The 21,990-nt window shown below is 32.2% G+C and overlaps 1 pseudogene; it reads right to left on the minus strand.

Moving 5' to 3' along the window:
- Positions 1 to 20,505, minus strand: part of LOC123202294 — a 36,736-nt pseudogene extending 16,231 nt beyond the window's left edge.
- Positions 20,506 to 21,990: the final 1,485 nt, after the last annotated feature.

Raw genomic sequence — 21,990 nt, forward strand, 5'->3', positions numbered from 1 at the left:
TTCTAAATACGTTCTTAGAATTTAAATTGAAAACATAATTAAGAATTAGAAAAGCCACCGATTCTAATCAACAAAACACAGACATTGTTTTTGTTTAAATTAGATTAACCTATTCCATTAACATACAGTAGCTATTCTACTTCACCAAGCATGCTAGTTAACCACTTATGATTAAATCATCAAACAATTGCAAATTCAATAATTTAATCTAGCAAAGTTATTTTTAATCCAAAGTAGATAAGACATCTCCTATTTAATTGAATAAGACAATAAAAAATAAAATCAAGAATAGATTAAATATTTAAAAGAAAAGAATAGGTAAAAAAAATCTCACAATCGTTGTAGAACCATGATCCTAATTACCCGACTAAAGAAAAGAGTTAGCCACTCATGTTCCTGTTCATGGCTTCACAGAAATTTAAATTAAAAATCCTATACTAAAATTGAAGAAGAACCAGCCAAGGGTTGCGGCTGTGTTTTTCAAAAAAATGACATTGAGCAGATCCCCATAATAGGGAGAACTTTTCCTTTTTATAGTGTCAAGTCATGCTTCAGTTATTGAGAAATTTTTTGGTGCCAAATGTCATCCAAAGGACTTGAACTTCCTTCAATTGTCAATTAAGTCCCCAATTATGAATTTCTCAACAAATAGCGAGATTCTCTCCTTTTCACAATCAGTTATCTCTGATGTATTTCCTTGTTTTTCCATCTTAATAATTGACAGCTCTAAATTCCTTTTATTCTGCATTTTTCTCAGAATAATACAATTAATGCCCAATTTTCTAAAACAAGCAATTAATCGAATAATTAATTAATTAAACGCCACAAATCAAGGAAATTAGATGCCAAAAAATATGAAATTTGACACACTAACATTTATTATATGAAGATATGATGGTTCAGATTTAACTAACCAAGGATACCAAGATTTCTATAATGTGAGGTACTCAAAGCGAAAGACATGAAAATGAATCAAATCTTATATAGGTATATAAATGGAAAGGGTTTCCTACTTATTAAATTTAATTAACCAAGATTTCTATTATATGAGGGTAATTACATTTACTAAGAATTCAATTCTCCACTAGAAATTTAATTTAACGAAATTTCTGAATCTTATCTAAAAGAGTGTGAGATTAAGAAAATATAGTGGAGCTAATAAGATTATACAATAAAAGGTTTAAATTCATACATACATACATACATACATACATACATATATATATATATATATATATATATATATATATATATATATATATATATATATATATATATATATATATATATATATATATGTATGAGACACCAATAAAATTAAAATTTTCTCTGCAGTATTTTACAATCAATTATAGGGAGAAGGACTATTTCCTACCCAACTTTTGATGTGTTCTTAAAATGTCATCCATGGTAGATGGAAATCCACTTTTCCCACCCATAAGCCATTAATATGGATGATATCTGTTTGCATAAGGGTAAAATATCCATTTTACCATTTTACCCTTATTAGATGAAATGACAAAAATACCCCTCAATTTAATTTGTCAAATTCGTCCCAAAATTGACGTGAGGGTTTTACCATTCACCCCCCTTAGGTTTTAGAAACTAACATTTCACCTTACCTAAAGTTTTTAAACTTTGAAAACTAATATTTTCACCCCCAAACCTAGGGTTTTCATATTTTTTAAAATGCAGCCGCCCCCTATAACTTTCAAAACTAGCATTCTCACCCTCATTCTTCAACTTCATCTCTCGACGTCGTCTCCGGCGTCGTCACCGGCCTCCTCCTTCTCCTGGTGCGATGGCGGTGGTGCGATGAAGAGATCTTCATCTCCTCGTCGCACGGTGCCCCTATCCCTAACGACATTTTTTACAAACATGTTTCTGATGCATTTAAAACAGGGAAAAGGACTATTTCCCACCCAACTTTTGATACGTTCTTAAAATGCTATCCACGACAGATGAAAATCCACTTTTCCCACCCATGACCAAACTGTTGTCCAATTTTTTAGTTAAGGACAGGGGTAAAATCGTCATTTTACTTTTAAAACCTTAAAACTTTAAAATTTTATTATTTTCCCCTTCAGGTTTTAAAAATTAATAACTGACCCATCCTCAAAGTTTGAAAAGTTTAGATTTCACCCCTAGGGTTTGCTTCCTTCTTCGGCCACCACCGACGGCCTACTCATTCGATCGATCTCCTATCTCTGACTATAAAGGACGATGAAGGACAACCCTTCATAGCCCAGATCTGGATGACGAAGCATCATCCAGATCTAGAAGAACAAACAAAGAACGATGTTTCATCGTCCTTCGTCGTCGCGTCTAGATGACGTGACAAGCGAAGAATAATAGCAAAGCATTGTCCTTCATCGTCTGGGTGGAGCGACGAAGAGAGACCTCTTCGTTATACGGTGGTATGATGAAGAGATCTTTATCTCTTCATTGCATCATGCGACGAAGAGATCTTCATCTCTTCATTGTACCGTGTGACGAGGAGATGAAGATCTCTTCATCATACCACCATCGTCGCACCAGGAGAAGGAGGAGGCTGGTGACGACGCTGGAGACAACATCAGGAGATGAAGTTGAAGAATGGGGATGAAACTACTAGTTTTGAAAGTTATAGGGGGCGGCTGCATTTTAAAAAATATGAAAACCCTAGGTTTGGGGGTGAAAATGTTAGTTTTCATAGTTTAAAAACTTTAGATAAGGTGAAATGTTAGTTTCTAAAACCTAAGGGGGGTGAATGGTAAAACCCTCACGTCAATTTTGGAACGAATTTGGCAGATTAAATTGAGGGGTATTTTTGTCATTTCATCTAATAAGGGTAAAATAGAAATTTTACCCTTATGCAAACAGATGTCATCCATATTAACGTCTCATAGGTGGGAAAAGTGGATTTGCATTTACCGTGGGTGGCATTTTAAGAACGCATCAAAAGTTAGGTGGGAAATAGTCCTTCTCCCTCAATTATAATAACATCGAAAATGGCCAACAACATACTACTAAGAGTAATGGACAACAATATTTTGGTTGGATCAAATTTTAAATATTCGCTAAGAAATCTGAGAATTGTTTTAAATTTTGAAAAGATTACTTATGCCTTAGAAACACCACTTCTTATTAATATAGCTCTCGATGCCTCCAATGAGAAACATAAGATGTTCGAGGCATGGATCAAGAATAACCAAAGAGCTCAAGGCTACGTGTTAGCCTCAATGAATAAAGAGCTTCAAACCAAACATGAAAATGTTTTAGGTCTTATGATATCCTTGTTACTTTACAAGAGTTGTATAGTGAGAAGTCGGGAGTAGTTGAGTATAAGCTATACGTTTCACTCTTTAGCATTAGATTAAGGCAAGACATGCCTTCCGATGATCAATGCATTGGGTAGTTGGACATGTAAGGTATTGTCCTACCAGACCGCATCAAGGTGAATTTGATTCTACCATCCCTCCTATTAAGTTATAAACCGTTTATAACCAATTATACTTTAAATCGGATTGAGCGAACACTTCCCAAATTGCTAAACCAACTTCAAGAATTTTATAAGCAAGGAAAGAAGTTTGAGACATGTTGATGCCTATTTAGGTTCCACCAATAGGGCCAATAAAATGCCTTAAAAGCAATAGAAAAAGGGTTCAAATGTTGGACAAAAAAAGGGAAATTTCAAGAAGGGTGCCACCAAGGCAGTGAATGCAAAAGCTAAGCGAAAATGTTTCCATTGTCAGCAAAATGGATAATAGGAAAGGAACTGTCCTCTATACCTGAACAGTGTCAAAAAGAACAAAATAAGTATTATCCACTGTTAAGTTTTTTAATTCGAATTAAGTTTAGATTTAGATAATCATTTTTGGATTATAGATTCAACAACTATATCTCATGTATGGCTTTTTGTGCAAGCATTGTAGATAGTTCTATTTTGTCAAAGGGCAAGATCATTTTGAAGATGGCAAATGGGGCAAGAGTTGCAACCAAGGCCATAGGGACCTGCCACATTAGACTACCATATGACATGTTTTGAGATTGTACAAAGTTTTATATTTTTTAAAAGCCATTAGAAACATCATTTTCATTTATATTTTATGTAAACTTGGTTACAATATCTATTTTATGTCTCTAGCTCCAGTAACACTATAACACATAATAGTCACCCCTCATAATGATCGTACTTTGGTTATTGTCAGTGGTGTCATACTCAAGGTCATATTGTTAGACAATGTCTTATGTTTCGTTAGATGAATTTGACCTTACAAACACCTCCAATATCACATACAACTCAAAAATTACAATCTCGTCCAATGACACCATGGAACCCACGAGCCAATCTTGTAACTACCAACACACTTACTGATTCCAGTTAGCTTCTTGATAGTGGAGCTTTACACCATGTTACCACTGGCTTAAGACATTTTTCTGTTCATACTCCTTATGATGGTTCTGATGATACTAGTTTGAAATCTCTTAACACTCCCTTGCATACTTTTTCTTCGAATAATTTTCTTTATGTTTCTATAATGAAAAAGAATCTTATTTCTGTTTCTTAATTTTGTCAATGTAACAATATCTTAATTGAATTCTTTCTACTTTTTTTGTTATGAAAGATCTTCGCACGAGGGCACCTTTTTTGTAGGGTCAAATTAAGGATGGTGTGTACAGTGGTCTTCTTCCTCTAACAAGTCTTTCTTATTAGTGGCTTTTTCTATTGTTAAGACCATTTTGTCTGTGTGGCACCACAGATTAAGGCATCTATTTTCCTCTGTTTATAGACATAAGTTCCAAACTTTGACCTTGAAATGTTAAATCCTTCAAATTTTAATTTTAATTGTAATTCATGTCAATGTAATAAAAAGCCTCAAGTTACATTTCTCAATAGCTTTTCTTGATACTTCCTCTTCTTTAGAAATCATATTTTCTAATGTGTGGGCCTCTCCTATCTACTTTGTAAATGGAGTCAACTACTATGTTATTTTCATTGACCACTTTAGAAAGTATATCTAGTTATGCCCACTCAAATAAAATTTACATAATCATGATATTTTTGTTTGTTTTAAATCACTTGTTGAATTTTTTTTCAAAAAAAAATTATCACTCGTTATTCTAACAATGGGGAGGAATATAGAGCTCTTTCTACCTTCTTGCTACCAATGGCATCTCTTATCTCACTTCTCCTCCTCACATACCAAAACACAATGGATATTCTAAACATTGCCATCATTATATTGTTGAAATGGGTCTTTCTCTTCTCTCACATGCATTCATGCCTTTATCTTATTTGTCTTATGCATTCACCACTATTACTTATCTCATCAATTGTTTACCTATCCCAATGTTTCATTGCTTCTCCTCATATGCCAAACTTTTTTGTGGTCCTCCCAATTACTCTAAACTTTGTAGTTTTGGATGTCTTTGTTACCCATGGCTTCGACTTTACTCATCCAACAAACTTGCTCCTTATTCTTATCCTTGTGTCTTTGTTGGTCACTCATTTACCCAAAATACCTACCTTTATCTTGACCCCACTTCTTCTCGTATCTATATGTCATGTCATCTCAAATTTGTTGAGTTTGTCTTTCCATTTAATTCACTTTAATCTCACCTAAAATATCCAACCTTTGAAACACACAGTGTCTTTTCTCCCAATTGTCAACATACCATATATGACATTGACCTCTATTCCCCTTGCGATTCCAATTCAACACATACCTTCTCCCACTTCCATCTTTACCTCAACTCTCTTTTCCTTTATTCCACTAATAAATATATCTACCATAGAACCATCCCTCTCCTCTTCTATATATGTTGCCTCTCCTCCCCAAGTTATTGTCTCTATATCTAAAATAACATTTATAAGCCAATCACTAAACTAAACCTCACTGCTCAGCTTGTTACCTCTAATGGCATGGACCCTACCTTCATCACTCAAGCCATCCAAGATCCCAAATAGCATCAAGCCATGTCTGATGAGTACGATGCTCTTGTTCATAATAGAACATAGGAACTTGTTCCACCAATTCCAACACAAAATGTGGTGAGTTACGAGATTATCGACCTCCTTAAATTAAGATATCAAGGTTTAGGATTGCAATTCCTAAATTCAAGTTTATCCACCTCCTTAAATTAAGACTTCAAGATTATCCATCTCCCTAAATCAAGATCACAAAATTATCCATGTCCTTAAATCAAGACATCAAAATTATCCATCTCCTTAATTTTAGACTTCAATTCCTACCATCAAGATTTGTTTCATTCCTTTTGTTATTACATTAATCTTATGCACAATCAATTAAGCTTCCAGTTTTGAGATATTTATTATTTACTTTGATTTTGCTTAGAATATGATTATACTTGTACACTATATGTGTGTGTGTGTGTATATATACAGAGAAAGAGTTTATTGTACCTATTAAAAAAATAATATAGCTCTTATTTTCAACAATTCCTCTTTTTCACTGTCACTCTTTTCTTTTAAAACCATCAAAAGTGACACTGGAGCCATGGGAGTAACCATGGATGGAACCGCCATTGGCCGACGATTATTACAAAATAAAATAATAATAACAGTAGTAAAACAGGAATAAAAATAATAATAAATAAAGAAAATGCCTTCAGAATTTCGCAGGCTTTAATGATTCGGCTTATTGTTAAAAAAGGGGAAATGAAATGAAAAGGGTTGAGTTGAGAGAGTGAGTGATTAAATAGGAATCAAATCAAAAGAAATTTGAAGCGAAATTCTGTTGATTAGGTGTAAGGGAGAAGAAGGTGAGCTGTTGTGTGAGGAGCTTTGCATGGATGCTGCCAGCATCATGCTGGGAGGTACAAGCACGATAAAAGGCCTCATTTGTTTACAACGCGCCCTCGCCAGAGCGTTTCTCTCCGTTCTACCTGCTTATCCGGTACTGCTACATCTTTTTCTTTTTTATAATTTTTAATTTTAGTTGATAATTACTATTTATTATTTGTAAATTTTTTTTTTATGTATTATAAAAAATTAAGTGGTTTAGTTTTGAATGCATCTTATTAATATTATTTAATATTTATTATATCTCAAGTTACTATAATTTGTTGGATGTAATCTGTTATAGATAGGAAAGTAATTTGGTATATTCTTAAGTGGATTAATTTTTAATTAATGTAAATTAATATGAATTTATATTTAATTAATGTAATTAACCTAAATGACTGTTTCAAAGTGAAGGAAATAACGCTTCACACTACTTTTCACTATAATTTATTGGCAACTTTTTATTGTCAGAATTTAACCGGATACGAGGTCTATTTATTGGAGACATGGATCATGTTCTCGATCATTTTCACCATCTTATTTAATTTATTTTGTTTATTAAATTTTTCACTTAATTTTTTTCTTCTGTATTATAATTTATTAAGGATGAGTTTGAAAAGTATATAATAGAAGGAATTTAACTTAAATTGAAAAAGAAAACATATATGATTTCATGTATGCGCATTACGAAGGGTTGGTTTAAATTTAAAAATCATATCACATGATTTCATGAAAAAATGTTTTAAGTTTTATATTTCAAAACCATTTCAATGAGAATTGAGTTTTAGTATATGCAATTTGTTGCAATGAAAGTAAAATATAACGTTAATAAAAAAAAAAAAGTTATTAGGAATATTTTTGGAGATGTCATTGAAAATAATTAAATAAGTCTTTTTTGTTCACTCAAAACCCAATTTTGTAGCTTTTTTCCATTAAAAAAAATATGATTGATTATGGGTCCTGAGTGATTAAACCAATATAATTTTTTTTTTTGAAGAATTAATTAAAATGGCCATAATTAAGCTAAGTGATATCTAATTCCCATAAAATAAAGAAAAAATAATATTAGTATTGAAATAGAATCTAGAAACATCATGTATTTATTTATCTTTGTAAAAAATACTTACCTTCTATAAATAGATTCAACATTCTTTTGCTTTTTAACTCTAATTATAAAATTATAATAATCCTTATTTGTAGTATTTTTTTCTTTTTAATGATAATCAATGATAATCACTTTCTTAACAATCCTAAATATCACATATGCAATAAAATAACATTAAATCATTCTATTCATGAACTATAACATTTGTTAATCATAGATTTTAGATTTCACGTATAGATTACAAGCCACACCCTTGAATTGCATAGATCACCAAGTCACGACATTTTCAATCTTCAAATCAATAATCAACAAAAACAACATTTTCACTAACAACTTTAAACGCAATCCGAACTTCATGTAAATCAATCTATACATGGTTTTGATTATCAAAAGCCAAATTTTACATATCGAAATCCAAGGATATGCCAATTCAACAAAAAAATTGTAAGAACAAATTCCCCACTTACGTTATTTCATAGCAAGAAGTTTTGATGTTGTAAATCTTTTTATCTCTTCAGCAAAAAACATTGTCGTCAACAAAAAACTATCTTCTAGAGCCCAAAACTTTCAAACTCAGATTTAGGATAAAAACCAAAACTGAATTATGTGATAATAGCTTTGTTCCATGATTATGTGTCTTATATAATTTTATAAATTATAAGTGCTCGAAAGGGTGTTCCCCCAAGTGAACAATCATTTGCCTATTCAAAAATATCTTATGTGGCTTGTAATTCACATAATCGACATAGTATTATAGGAATGATTTTGCACTCTTCATGCACAGTTATTTGGTAGCTTAAATTTTCACTATTAAACACTTAGCCAATTATAAAATCTTTTTCAATAATCATTTATTACATCAAATAACTAGAAATGATGAAGGTGACCTTGGTACATACTTTTAGGAGTTACAATGTTTGCGTCTGTATCTAATAATACTCGATTGTTGCTTTGAAAGTCAAATCATAAAATTAAGAAAATGGGATAGATGATTCTTTTGTACCTCAGCCTAGATGAGATATAAATATGATAAAAAAGATTTTATTGCATGATAACTATACCAATGAAAGATATAATTAGTTTATTAGGTTAGTCCACCTATGATGGGTTGACCTGACTCATATCTAAATGATGAGGGAATTGTCTTAATTACCCTTGGGATGGCATTTGACAAAATTGCCTTTGGCAGTTACTAGCAGTTAGGATTTTGAAATCCTAACTACCTCCCAAATAATATAAGGCAAAAAATATAGAAGGGCAAAGAGACTATGTATCTCTAAAACTCTTCCCAAAACTCTTCTTCATAAAAATATAGAAACTTAGAATCTATAGAGCCAAAAAAAAGGGCAAAAAGTGTTGTGGCAAATTCAAAAGGCTATGCAAGTTTCATCTACAAAAGATCATCAATCAAGTAAGTCAACAAAACCTTGATCTAGGAAATTTATTTTTCCCTGGAATTGATTACTAGAAAATGTTTACATTGGTATCAAAGCTTGTGTTATTTGTTAGCTTATGATTATGATCCTTTTGGCTTGTGAATGATTAAATTTTAATCTAAATTTTTGATGATTTCTGAGTTAAATTTTTATATATATTCATATTGCATTTTTGCCGAATAGAATCATGTTAGGATGATTGTTGCATGTTTTAATTTCAAAATTGCGTTGAAGTTGGCTTCGAATCAATGGATCTAAAAACCAAAATCGTCACCTTATGTCGTGACATTGATGTCCTAAATTTGCAAATTCTAGTGACGTTGGCACTAGAAACTACTACTTCCAAAACCATCATGATATGGGCTTCAAAAGCCCTATCATATTGTCATCAATCATCGATTAAAAGACAGCCAAGTTCATTGGCAGCGTGTTTAGGGTTCTTTACAATCGTAATTAAGTGAGTTAACTTATTGATCGATAGGTTTTGACTAATGAGTCGGGCAATCAGGTTTTCTCAACCTAATCAGTGACTCGACCTAGGTATTAACCAGTGGGTCAGCTGACCATCAACAATCAATATTTGACCAACTAATAGTTAAAGTTTGACTGACATCGAAACAATTCTAGCACCAACGCATCTCGATGCTTGAAATGCTTTCTCTAGTGTGTGAAGACCTTTCTCTAATGTGTGATGGCAAGATGGATTATATAGGCAATAACACAAAAGTATAAGTAAAAGGAATAAGCACATGCAAATTAGTTTTGTGTGGTGGTCAAAGTTATACCTTCATGAAGTCTTGTATGCTCTAAATATTTGGCAAAATTTGGTCTTTGTGTTTGTTTTATCAAAGTTAGGATATAATTTATTTTTCTCTCAGAACTTGGTTAAGATTTTTTATGGTGCTACGTTTTATAGATCTGAATTTATGTTAGAAGGTTTTATGGTTCTAGACACCTTATTATGTAATTATGATAATTTTATTAGTTTTTCATTATTTCCAACTTTTAGTAGTCTGGATGTAGATATAAATATATGGCATGCTAGATTATGGCATACTAGATTATGGCACAATGGTTATGATAGAATGAATAGATTGGCCTATGAAGCTTTATTATGAGTTATCACAAAAGTAGATTTGTTTGTTTGTAAGCATTGCTTAGCAGAAAAATCTACTAGAAAACATTTTGGCAAAACTATTAGAGTTGAGCTTTCTTTACAACTTATGCACTCAAATATTTGTGATCTTATAAATGTCAAAGTTAAAAAAGGTATATCCTATTTCATTACTTTCATAGATGATTATTCACATTTTGGTCATGTCTTTTTTATCACTCATAAGTCAGAAGTAATAGATTGTTTTAAACATTATATAAATGAGATTGAGAATCAGTTACGTAGAAGAACCGACTAAGGCTGTGAATATTTGTCTACTGAATTCAAGGAGTTATGTAATGAAAAAGGAATAATAAGACAACTAATGATTCCAAGAACTCTACAACAAAATAGTATGGCAGAAAGAAAGAACCAAATTATGTTAGAAATGGTTAGATCTAGAATAGTGTAAGCAAATCTTCCAATTTCATATAAAGGGGACGTTTTGTTAACCGCGACTTATGTACTTAACCAAGTGCCCACTAAGTCAGTTACTTTCACTCTTTATGAGTTATGGACAGGTAGAAAACCTTACTTGAATATGATCTAACCTTAAAAGGTCAATAACATGCATGCATCTATGACTCATCCCAAAAATTTGGAAAATTAGGACCAAAAGAAAATAAATGAATCTTTATAGGATATTCAAAACACTTTAAAGGGTCTATGTTTATAGGGGTGGACTCTGATAGAAGAGAGAGTGAAATAGAATATAGAGATGAGACATTCATATAAGATGAGTTTCTTAATAAGGGTGACATTGATAAAAGTTTTTATATATATAAGACAAAAGAGTATTATGGAAAAGCTACATCTTAACAACTATCGGTTATGTTGCAAGAGACAATGCATTTACCTGTTCCAGATAATGGGAGCAATAAGATTTAGCTTTAACCTATTTTAGATAGTGCGAGTAAAGACTCTCAATTGCATAGGAGCGAATGTCCTAGAAATATTTTTATCAGTCATGAGATTTACTTTAATTCATGTAATTCTAGCTATAGTAGCACATTTAAACCTTGAATTGCATCAAATGGATATGAAGACAATTTCCTTAATAGAGAACTTGACGAAGAGATCTACATAGATTAACTTATAGGTTTCATGGTAAAAGGTTAAGAGCATAAAATGTGAAAGCTTCAAAGATCAATAGATGGCCTAAAATGGTCATCAAGATAATGGTACTTAAAATTTCATAAAGCTATATTGTCTTAGAATTTTAAGATGTTAGAACAAGACCACTGTGTCTATATAAAAAGATTTGATGACAAGTTTACAATTCTATCTCTTTATGTGGATAATGTACTAATAGTTGAGAGTGATTTGGAGAATGTAATGACCATTAAAAGTTGGTTACCCACAAATTTTGACATAAAGGATATGGATGAAGTAGATTATATTTTGGGTATTAAAATCAAAACAGATCATCCAAAAAATTTTTGGCTCTATCATAAGAACTTTTATCTGAAAGATTCTAAAACAATTTAACATGGTAAACTATAAACCCATAGATAATCTTATGTCAAAAGATGATTTGTTGAGCCAAGACATGTGTCCCAAGACTTAAAATGAGAAAAATGAAATGTCTTTAATACCTTATTCAAATGTCGTTGGAAGTCTCATGTACACTATGATGTGTACTCGTCTTTTATTTGCTTCACTGTCAGGTTAGTCAATCAATATCAATTGAACCTTGGAAGGGAACACTAGAAGGCTATTAAGAGGATATTAAGACATCTGAAAGATATTATATATTACTTTTTATACTATAAAGGATCAAATTTACTTATTGTTGGTTATTTGAATATCGATTGAGGTGGTGATTTAGACCAATACAAATTAACTCTAGCTATGTTTTCTTACTCCAAAAGGGCGTCATATCTTGAAATAGTAAGAAATAAACATGCATAGCCTTATCCACAATGGAAGTTAAATTTATAGCCTATTCTGTAGTTGTGTAAGAAATTGCTTAGTTAAAAAGATTTTTTGAGAATTTGGGTGTATAGGATGAAATAGTTGGTCTAATAGTAGTACATTGTGATAATCAAGATATGATAGCATTCACGAAAGATTCTAAATTCCATAACAAAACTAAACATATCAACATTAGATATAACTGTCAAAGATATCATTTTGAAAAAGAAAGTGATTGCACAATATATTTCTACTCATAATATGGTTGTCGATCCTTTAAACAAACGGATTCTGAGAGATGTATATCTTACACATGTTAAATCTCTTGATCTACGAAGAATAAGATAGATGAATTGTTGAGTATATATTGTACTTGTAACATAATGTTGAAAAAGCAAAGAATTCAAGTTTGTTTTTTGTCTTTATTCGCATGTCTGAATTCTTAATGTTTCTCTATATACACATTATTTTGAAAGCTTAACAAGATCATAATGTCACACAAGTTTAAGATTGGCTCACTCACACAAACAATCACCTTTGACGCTAAGAGAGCGTGTAAAGATAAGAAATATTTCTTGAGATTAATAGTGTTAAGAGAGCACACATAAAAGAGGAGAGTTACTGAAAAAATGAATTATTATTATTAGACATGTCACCTTAGTGATTAATCAAAATAAAGTCATGAATCAATGAATTTAGCAATGACCGGTTTGGATTTCCCATATCTAAATAACTTGTGAATGACAAATGTGAGTTCTTATTTTATATAGTAATACTTGCAAAATTGAAAAGATGATTAAGAACTCATGTTAGGTGTTAGGTATAGTGACTGAACTAAGATTTGTACAATATTGATGATGACATTTAAGAAAATACATACTATAATATATGATTCATATCATGTGTGCAAAAGTAAAACGACCATTTAAAGTAATGAAAGGATAAATCCATGTTTTCTCACTATGTGAGACTTTATAAGGATTACATCATGTTGGTACCCTTAAACTTTTAGCTTGGCACTTATGGCCACACAGGATTCGGTCTATAGAACATGAATAGAAAAGTAGTTAAGTTTGAATTAAGAATTTTGAGTAGAAGAGGAAGACTTACATATTACCTATGTCCATTTGTCAAGTGATCTTGTTACTCATAAAGAAGAATGGACTTGATCATTGATATATAGGAAAATAACACAATGATAAATGAGGAATTAAAAGAAGTTAGTGTTATTAAGTAAGTATGTGATACTATGAGACCAACGCTTTATCATTTTATTTAGATTGAAACGATGTATTCTATTTAGATTAACACTTATCATTTTATTTAGATTAAGTGTGCGATACTTGAACATATGTATAATTTATTAGCTCTCAAGTGTAGGTTGCTTACAAGGTCACATGACACATTTGACAATATGAAATGTTTTGCTTTGTGAAATTTTTGTGTAAGAATTTTGATATAGATCACTTATCATTTATGAATGAGATATTAGGCTAGGTCCACTCATGATGGGTTGACCTGACCTATATCTAGATAATGAGGGAATCGTCTGGATGGGATTTGAGAAAACTATCATTGGCTGTTGACAACGGTTAGGATTTTGAAATCTGAATTGCCTCCCAAATGAAATAATGTAAAAAATACAAAGGGGCAAAAAGACTATGCTTCTATAAAACTCTTCCCAAAACTATTCTTCATCAAAAACACAGAAACTTATAATTTGTAGAGTTAAAAAAAAAGGGTTATGGCGAATTCAGGAGGCTACAGAAGTTTCATCTACAAAGAATTATCAATCAAGAAAGTCAACAAAACCTTGATCCTAGAAATTGATCTTTCTTTGTAATTGATAACTGGAAAATGCTTACATGATTTAGCATTGATTCTGTATTTGTTCAATGGTCATGATGTTTTGCTAGAGATTGCTCATTGTCAATGAATAAAAAGATTATTAATTTAGATAAACACGATTTTATTCACTATTAATTTATTAGGGAAACTATAGGTCACATGTAATAAGGACTTGTTGGCCCTAATTGAGAGAAATCAAATGTTTAAGGTCAAAAAGGCAATTATCCAAAAGTTTAGACTGTGAAAATAAATAGTGTGGATTATGGTTAAGATTTTTCATATAAATTGAGACATATCTCATAACCCAAGTAGCTTAGTTGTCCTTTATCAAAAGAAGAGGGAAAATTTTTTCTTTGAAACGCACTCTTTCATTTAATCTAATCATACATAGAGCCCTTATGTATGAGTAAGGTCTTTTTACAGCAAAGAAGAAAGGAAAATGAAGCCAAGAGAAAATATGTGTGGTGGAGCTTCCAAATTTTAGTAAATCCTAATTAATCTATTTTAAAATTGCATGTATAATGATCACTTGATCCAAGGGATGTTCTTTAGTGTTCTTCTGATTGTTATATTATTATTTTTCACTATGATTATATGTTTTTTATCACCATAACCCTTTACACAATTGCTAATAGAAAATATATGTCAAAGTAATCAATAAAAAATATCACAAATATTTACATGTTCAATAACATGCCTACATCCAAGAAGCAGCCATTCATTTTATTAATCAATAGAGAAAAGTATGAAAAATGCGGTTACCATAGTCAGCCGTAGACCCAGAATTTTTATTGGGGGGCCTCCATGATTTTATCTTTATTTTACCATGGTCATCCAAAATATTTGCTAATTCTTTCTCGTTTTTTTTTTTTGTCAAATATTTTTATTGACCAGTCTAGACTATATAAGACAGTACTCGTAGTCAGCATACAAAGTACAATCCTTTCTTACACGCATAATTCTCTATTTTTTTTTCTTTGCTGTCCACACAGTACAACTGACATTTTTTTTCTTTGTTGTCCACACAGTACAACTGACATTTTTTTTTCTTTGTTGTCCACACAGTACAACTAATATCTTTTTTTGTTGTCCATACAGTACAACTCGCGTGTAAGGATTTTAAGCATGCTTTTTGCTTTCCTGTATCATATGAGTCATTATAAAACCAAAAATATTTGTTTTCCATTTTTTGAAAACATACATAACTTAGAAAATGTTTTTCCTCTATCTTTATTTTTCTGAAATCATGCATATGTTATGATTCCTCATGTATACATGTATAACCATAACATGAAATATTCTCATTCATTGTTTTTCCTTATTCTTTTCAAGCTTCATCGAGCATCAGATTATTTTCTCATGCATTCCATATGAATATACAAATTTATTATAATGGTTTTTTACACATATCATGCACATAATTAAGCAAAATTAACCTACATCACATAAAATAACATTTTTGCCCTTATGAATATAAGGGTTATTCCACGTATCATGCACATAATTAAGCAAAAATTAACCTTATGGATAAAATTACGTGCTTACCCTTAATGCAAATTTTTTCATCAATTCATCATTTTTCATATATTCAACACATAAAATTCACAAAGCTAACCCTAGGAATATGAAATGTCTAAAATACCCTTATGGCCAAAAATTACATCATGAATTCTAATGAATTTGTTTATCCTTTTAAGCATAAATCACCTTAATTCTAATATGTTACACACTTATACAAGTAAAGGTTATTTAAATAACCTAACTCAAATTACTTCAAGTATGTAAAATATGAAATTCTTACCTTTTCTTTTGCTAATTAGGTGATTTAAGTCTATCCTTCTTCTTTTCTTCTTTCTAGCAACCTTAATTAACCAAAAACATAATCATCCATCAAAACTCTAAACTTGACATCTCTTAAAAATTAAACTTTTTACCTTAGAACTTACCAGAATTGATAGATCTATACTTTTTATAACTAGAGGCTCTAGAAATTAGGTGGTTTAGTTAGGTTTTTTGATGAATTTCACTTGAAAGAAAAACTTTAGTTAAAATTATGGAGATTTTTGGCTAAGGAAGAAGAAAATGAATAGTTGGTTGGTTTTATAAGTTTTTTGAACTAATTTACTCTTAACCTTTTCCAAAAAATGACTATTTTATCTTTAACCAATTACCAAAAACCTTTAGCACCATTATATAATTTCAAGTGTGCCATTAATTTTACATTCCCACTTTGTCTCTTAAATCCTTCTAAAATGACCATTTTACCACTTCTGAAAATTATTGCTCATTTAGTAGTTTTTTATAATTCTTTTATAATTTCTTTAAACAACAAATTATAAAATCAACTCTACGGGTAATTTTGGAAGTAGAGTTCACTGACATACCTAAATCGAGGTGTTACATTTCTTCCCCCCTTAGAAGAATTTCGTTCTCAAAATTTAAACAAATAAGTTGGGAAATCTCTCTCTTATTTGTTGCTCAACCTCTCATGTGGCTTCTTCTACCTTATGATTCTTCCATAATACTTCCACTAATGGAATTGTCTTATTTCGAAGCTCTTTTATTTTTCTGTCTAGTATTTGCACCGGTTGCTTCTCATAAGCTAAATCTTCTTTTAATTCCACATCATCTAATTTTAATATATGTGAAGGATTGCTAATGTACTTTCTCAATAAATAAATATGAAATACATTAAGAACTCGATCCATACTAGGTGGAAGTACAAGTCTATAAGCCACTTTGCCCACTCTTTCTAAAATTTCAAATGGGCCAATAAATCTTGGAGCAAGTTTCCCTTTTCTTCCAAATCTCATCACATGCTTGTAAAGGGCTACTTTCACAAAAAACTTTGTCACCAGGTTGAAACTCTACTTCTTTCCTTTTCAAATTTGTATAGCTCTTTTGTCTATCTTGAGCTTGCTTCAATCTAGTCTTGATAGTCTTTATATCTTACACCATCCTCTGGGTTAACTCAGGCCCAAGAACTTGACTCAAATCATCTCGCTCTCCTATGTCATCCCAATGTAATGGGGATCTACACTTTCTTCCATAAAAAGCCTCATATGGTGTCATTTTAATGGTGGACTGGTAACTATTATTATATGCAAATTCTATCAATGGAACCATTCCATGCCAGTTTATTTTGTAATCTAAACAATAGACCCTCAACATATCCTCTAGTATTTGATTCACCATTTCTGCCTAGCCATCTGTTTGAGGATGATATGTTGTGCTAAATACCAGCCTAGTACCCAATGCTCTCTGTAAGCTACCCTAAAAAGTTGAAACAAATCTGGGGTTTTTATCTATTTGACACAATAGTTTTGGGTATGCCATGTAATCTCATAATCTATCGTACATAAATCTAGGCCAGTTGATCTGAAGCAAAACTATCTTTCACTAGAATAAAATGTGTCGATTTAGTCAATCTATCTACAATCATCCATAGTGCATTATAGGTTTTTGTACTCGAGGTAGGCTAATGATGAAATCTATTAAAATATCTTCTCACTTCCATTTAGGAATACTAATTGGGTGAAGTAAACCCAAAGGTCTTTGATGCTCGGTCTTAACCTGTTGACATACCAAGCACTTGGCTACATAATCACCAATATCTTTCTTCATACCTATCCACCAATAAGTTTTCTTTAAATCTAGATACATCTTTACTCCCCAAGGGTGGGCAGTGTAAAGTGTATCATGTGTTTCACTCATGATTTTCTTTCTTAAATCCAAATCTTGGGGAATACATACCTTGTTTCTGAACTTGAGCACGTCATCAATCATTTGAAACTCAGTTGTTTTCCCTTCACATATCTGTTGACTTATTTTTTAGCACCACAAATCTTTTACTTGTTTCTCTTTTATTTCATTGAGGATATTAGGTTGAATTTCCAATCTGGCCACCCGACTCCCTATCACCTCAATCTGTTCCCTCTGAAACTCTTCCTATAACTTTATCTAAGTGGTGAGATGAGCTATGACAATCTTTCTACTCAAGGCATCAATTACCATATTTGCTTGGCTAATACTTAATATCATATTTATAATCTTTAACTAGCTCCAACCATCTTTTTTATCGCATATTCAAGTCTTTCTGAGTGAAAAAATATTTTAGACTTTTATGGTCGGTGTAGATATTACATTTAACTCCATATAAATAATGCCTCCAAATTTTTAAAGCAAAAACCACTATCGCTAACTCTAAATCATGGGTAAGGTAGCGTGTTTCATAATCTTTTAACTGTCGAGAGGCATACGCTATCACCTTACCCTTTTATATCAGCACGACTCCCCAGCCATTATGCGAGGCATCGTAATAAACATCATAGTCTACACCCTCCTCTGGTAATACTAAAATAGAAGCTGTAGTCAACCACCTTTTTAGCTCTTGGAAACTTTTTTCACAAGCATCATTCCATAGAAAAGGAGTTTCTTGTCTAGTAAGAGTTGTAAGTGGCTTGGCCAACTAGGTAAAACTTTGTACAAATCTCCTATAATAACCGGCTAGCCCTAAAAAGCTTCTGATCTCTTTCACCATCTTCAGCCTTGCCCATTCAAGAATTGTTTCCACTTTACTGGGGTCTACAACTATACCTTTCTTAGTAACCACGTGTCCCAAAAATACTATTCCATCCAACTAGAATTCACACTTAGAGAATTTGGCATATAATTTATTTTCTCTCAATCTTTGTAACACAAATCTCAAGTGTTTGGTATGTTCTTCTTCTGATCTAGAGTATATCAAGATATCATTAATAAATACCACCAGGAATTTGTCAAGGCAATCATGAAATACTCAATTCATTAAATCCATAAAGATTGCTAGAGCATTAGTCAATCTAAAGGGTATTACCACAAACTCGTAGTGCACGTAGTGGGTCTGAAAAGCTATATTTGGAATATCTTGCTCTGCAATCCTCACCTAGTGATAACCCGACCTCAAGTCAATTTTAGAGAACACATAAGCTCTTTTCAATTGATCAAATAAATCATCAATTCGAGGTAATGGGTATTTATTCTTCACACTCAGTTTATTCAACTTCTTGTAATCTATGCACATACGAAATGACCCATCTTTTTTTTTGACAAATAGTATGGGCGCTCCTAAGGAAAGTGGTTGGGTCTAATAAAACCCTTATCTAAAAGTTCTTTACAACTGTTTCTTTAATTCTTGTAATTTAACTAGAGCCATCCGGTAAGGGGCCTTTGAAATTGAGGCTAAGCCAGGTTCTAACCTATACTAAACTTCAACTCTTTGAATATCACGCTCATGTACCACATGAGCTAAATATCCCGCACACCTCTTTTTCAATAATTTTTGCATCTTTATACTGTTGATCATTATACTAGGTTGATGGCCCTCTCCAAAACTAAAGTGATCCCTATTGTTGAGTTGGAATCGAGCCTTTTTCTTTCTATAGTCAATCTCGACTCCATATCTTTCTAAGAAATTCATGCCAAAGATAACATCAAAATTGGACATATCCAAGACAATCGAGTCTACCTTTAACTCTCTCTTATGTAGCATTACCCTCTGGTCCCTTAACATCTTATCAATAATCACACTCCCACCATCCAGCATCTCAACTCTAATGGAATGGATAGATCTAACAGGCACTAAACCTACCCTTTCAATAACCCCATGTGTAATAAAGGAGTGTTTAGCTCCTGAATCAATCAATGCATACAAGGAAACATAGTGGAATAAGAGCTGATCAGTAACAGCAGATGGACTAGCCTCTGCCTAGCTATGGGTAGCTGTATAGACCCGTGCATTAGTACCTCTCCCTGGTTACACTAGTAGAATTAGGATTTGTTGTGGCTGTATCGGGACTGGCACCTCGTTACTCTGGCACTCCTTTGCTATATGCCTTGGCTATTAACATTTATAACAAATTACATGTTTCTGTCAGTACCAATATTCCCCACTATGGCGTCTCCCATAAATCTGACACTGGGGAATATTTTCTTTTCTAACCTTCTTGTCACTCTTCCCGTCTTTTCTACTTGCTTTTAATTGGAATTTTCTTTTTCCCATGTTGTTCATGAAACTTAAGCTAATTGAACTACCCCCTAATGCTATAACAAGTGTTGAAACAATCAATGAAGCAGGTAGAGCTGACCGACTTGGCATCACTATCTGGGGTGCTGTCAATGATGAAGGTGCATTCCTGGGTAGCTTATTAACATATACCTTCAACCTCAATGTTTTCTCCAATTCCTCTTCATAAGTTTGAGGAGGTTGTGGCCCAGCTAGCATATGCAAGGCTATCTCTAGTCTAAGGCCCTTAAGAAATCTGTCCAGTCAAAGACTAGGTGTACTCGCCATACCTAAAGCAAAACTAGATAGGACCTCAAAACGGGTAGAATAATCTTTTACTGAACCCTCCCCTGCTGCAAAGAAATGAACTCCTGAACTTTGATTGCTACCATATTAGTTGTTCTATATTGAGCCTTAAATGTCATTATGAAGTCTTGTCAGGTTATCAGATCCATATTTCTGGTTTCTTTAACTAGGTCCCACTATACGCGGGTCTCTCCCCTTATCAAGAAACTGGCATACCGAACTTTTTCTCTATCGGTTACAGGAAACAAATCCATGGTACTTTCCACCTGTTTGATCCACTCATTAGCCACCAAAGGATTTTTAGTACCTTTAAATTCAAGAGGGTTATACTGACTAAGTAAGGAATAAATGGGCTCAAGCCGCCTTTGAGCTTGAACTTCTTCTCTCCCTTCATTCCTCATTTCATTTTTGATTTCTTTTATGACCTCCTCACGAATCTCACTTCTAATCTCATCTCGGATAACATCTCTGGCTATATTTTCAGGTGTGGGTCTATCTTGACTCTCGATCAACACCTGACAGACTATATCTCTGATTTTTGCTAGCCCAATCCTAAACCACCTAACAGGGTAAGGTTAGATAGCTCTCCCATCTCTCTCTAAATACCCCTTCCAAGACCCCGTCCTCGTCTTGTGGTACTTCTCATCTAATAACTGCATAAGTGTAACTATATAAGGACTTTATCATTCTATTATTTGAATACATGCAAAGAAAACAACTTACTGTAGTCGATTCTCGAGAGCTGATCTATGAGACATGAGGCGCACCTGTGCAATACCAAAAAACAACTTACTATATATAAATATTATATTATATTACAACATATTCTATTATATCCATCTTTAAGTGCCCAAAATCGCGCTCTGATACCAAAAATGTAACCTTTCCTAACCAATAGGTATGTTACAGAAAAACGGTAAGAGTTCCTCTATTTTTTAGGGCCCGGGGAATTTTTTTTTTTTAACTATGCCCTGTAACACTCCTAATTAGCAATTTATACAAATCAGTCCTACCAACCGACTGGATTTTCATCAACTTAATCACAATTAACAAAATAAGTACATAATAATAACCATCATAAAAATTACCACCCATAGAAACTTTATAATCAATTTTCATGACTAGTCATAGATATACACATATATAGATATATATATATATATATATATGCACAATCACATATATACATATAGGAAATAAAATATATACATATCTACCAATATTTATATCAAGTATATATTTATGCATATATTCACATATATATCAAGACATATAAATCAACAAAAATATGGTGTCTTTCTCTTTTAGCCTTATGTCTCACTAGTGTTCCTTGGGAACCTTTGCTACAACTCTTTACCTGTAAAATATTAAATTAAACGGAGTGAACGACCATGGCTC

The sequence above is a fragment of the Mangifera indica genome, chromosome 18 (genome assembly GCF_011075055.1).
Source record: "Mangifera indica cultivar Alphonso chromosome 18, CATAS_Mindica_2.1, whole genome shotgun sequence".
In the NCBI taxonomy this organism is placed as follows: Eukaryota; Viridiplantae; Streptophyta; class Magnoliopsida; order Sapindales; family Anacardiaceae; genus Mangifera; species Mangifera indica.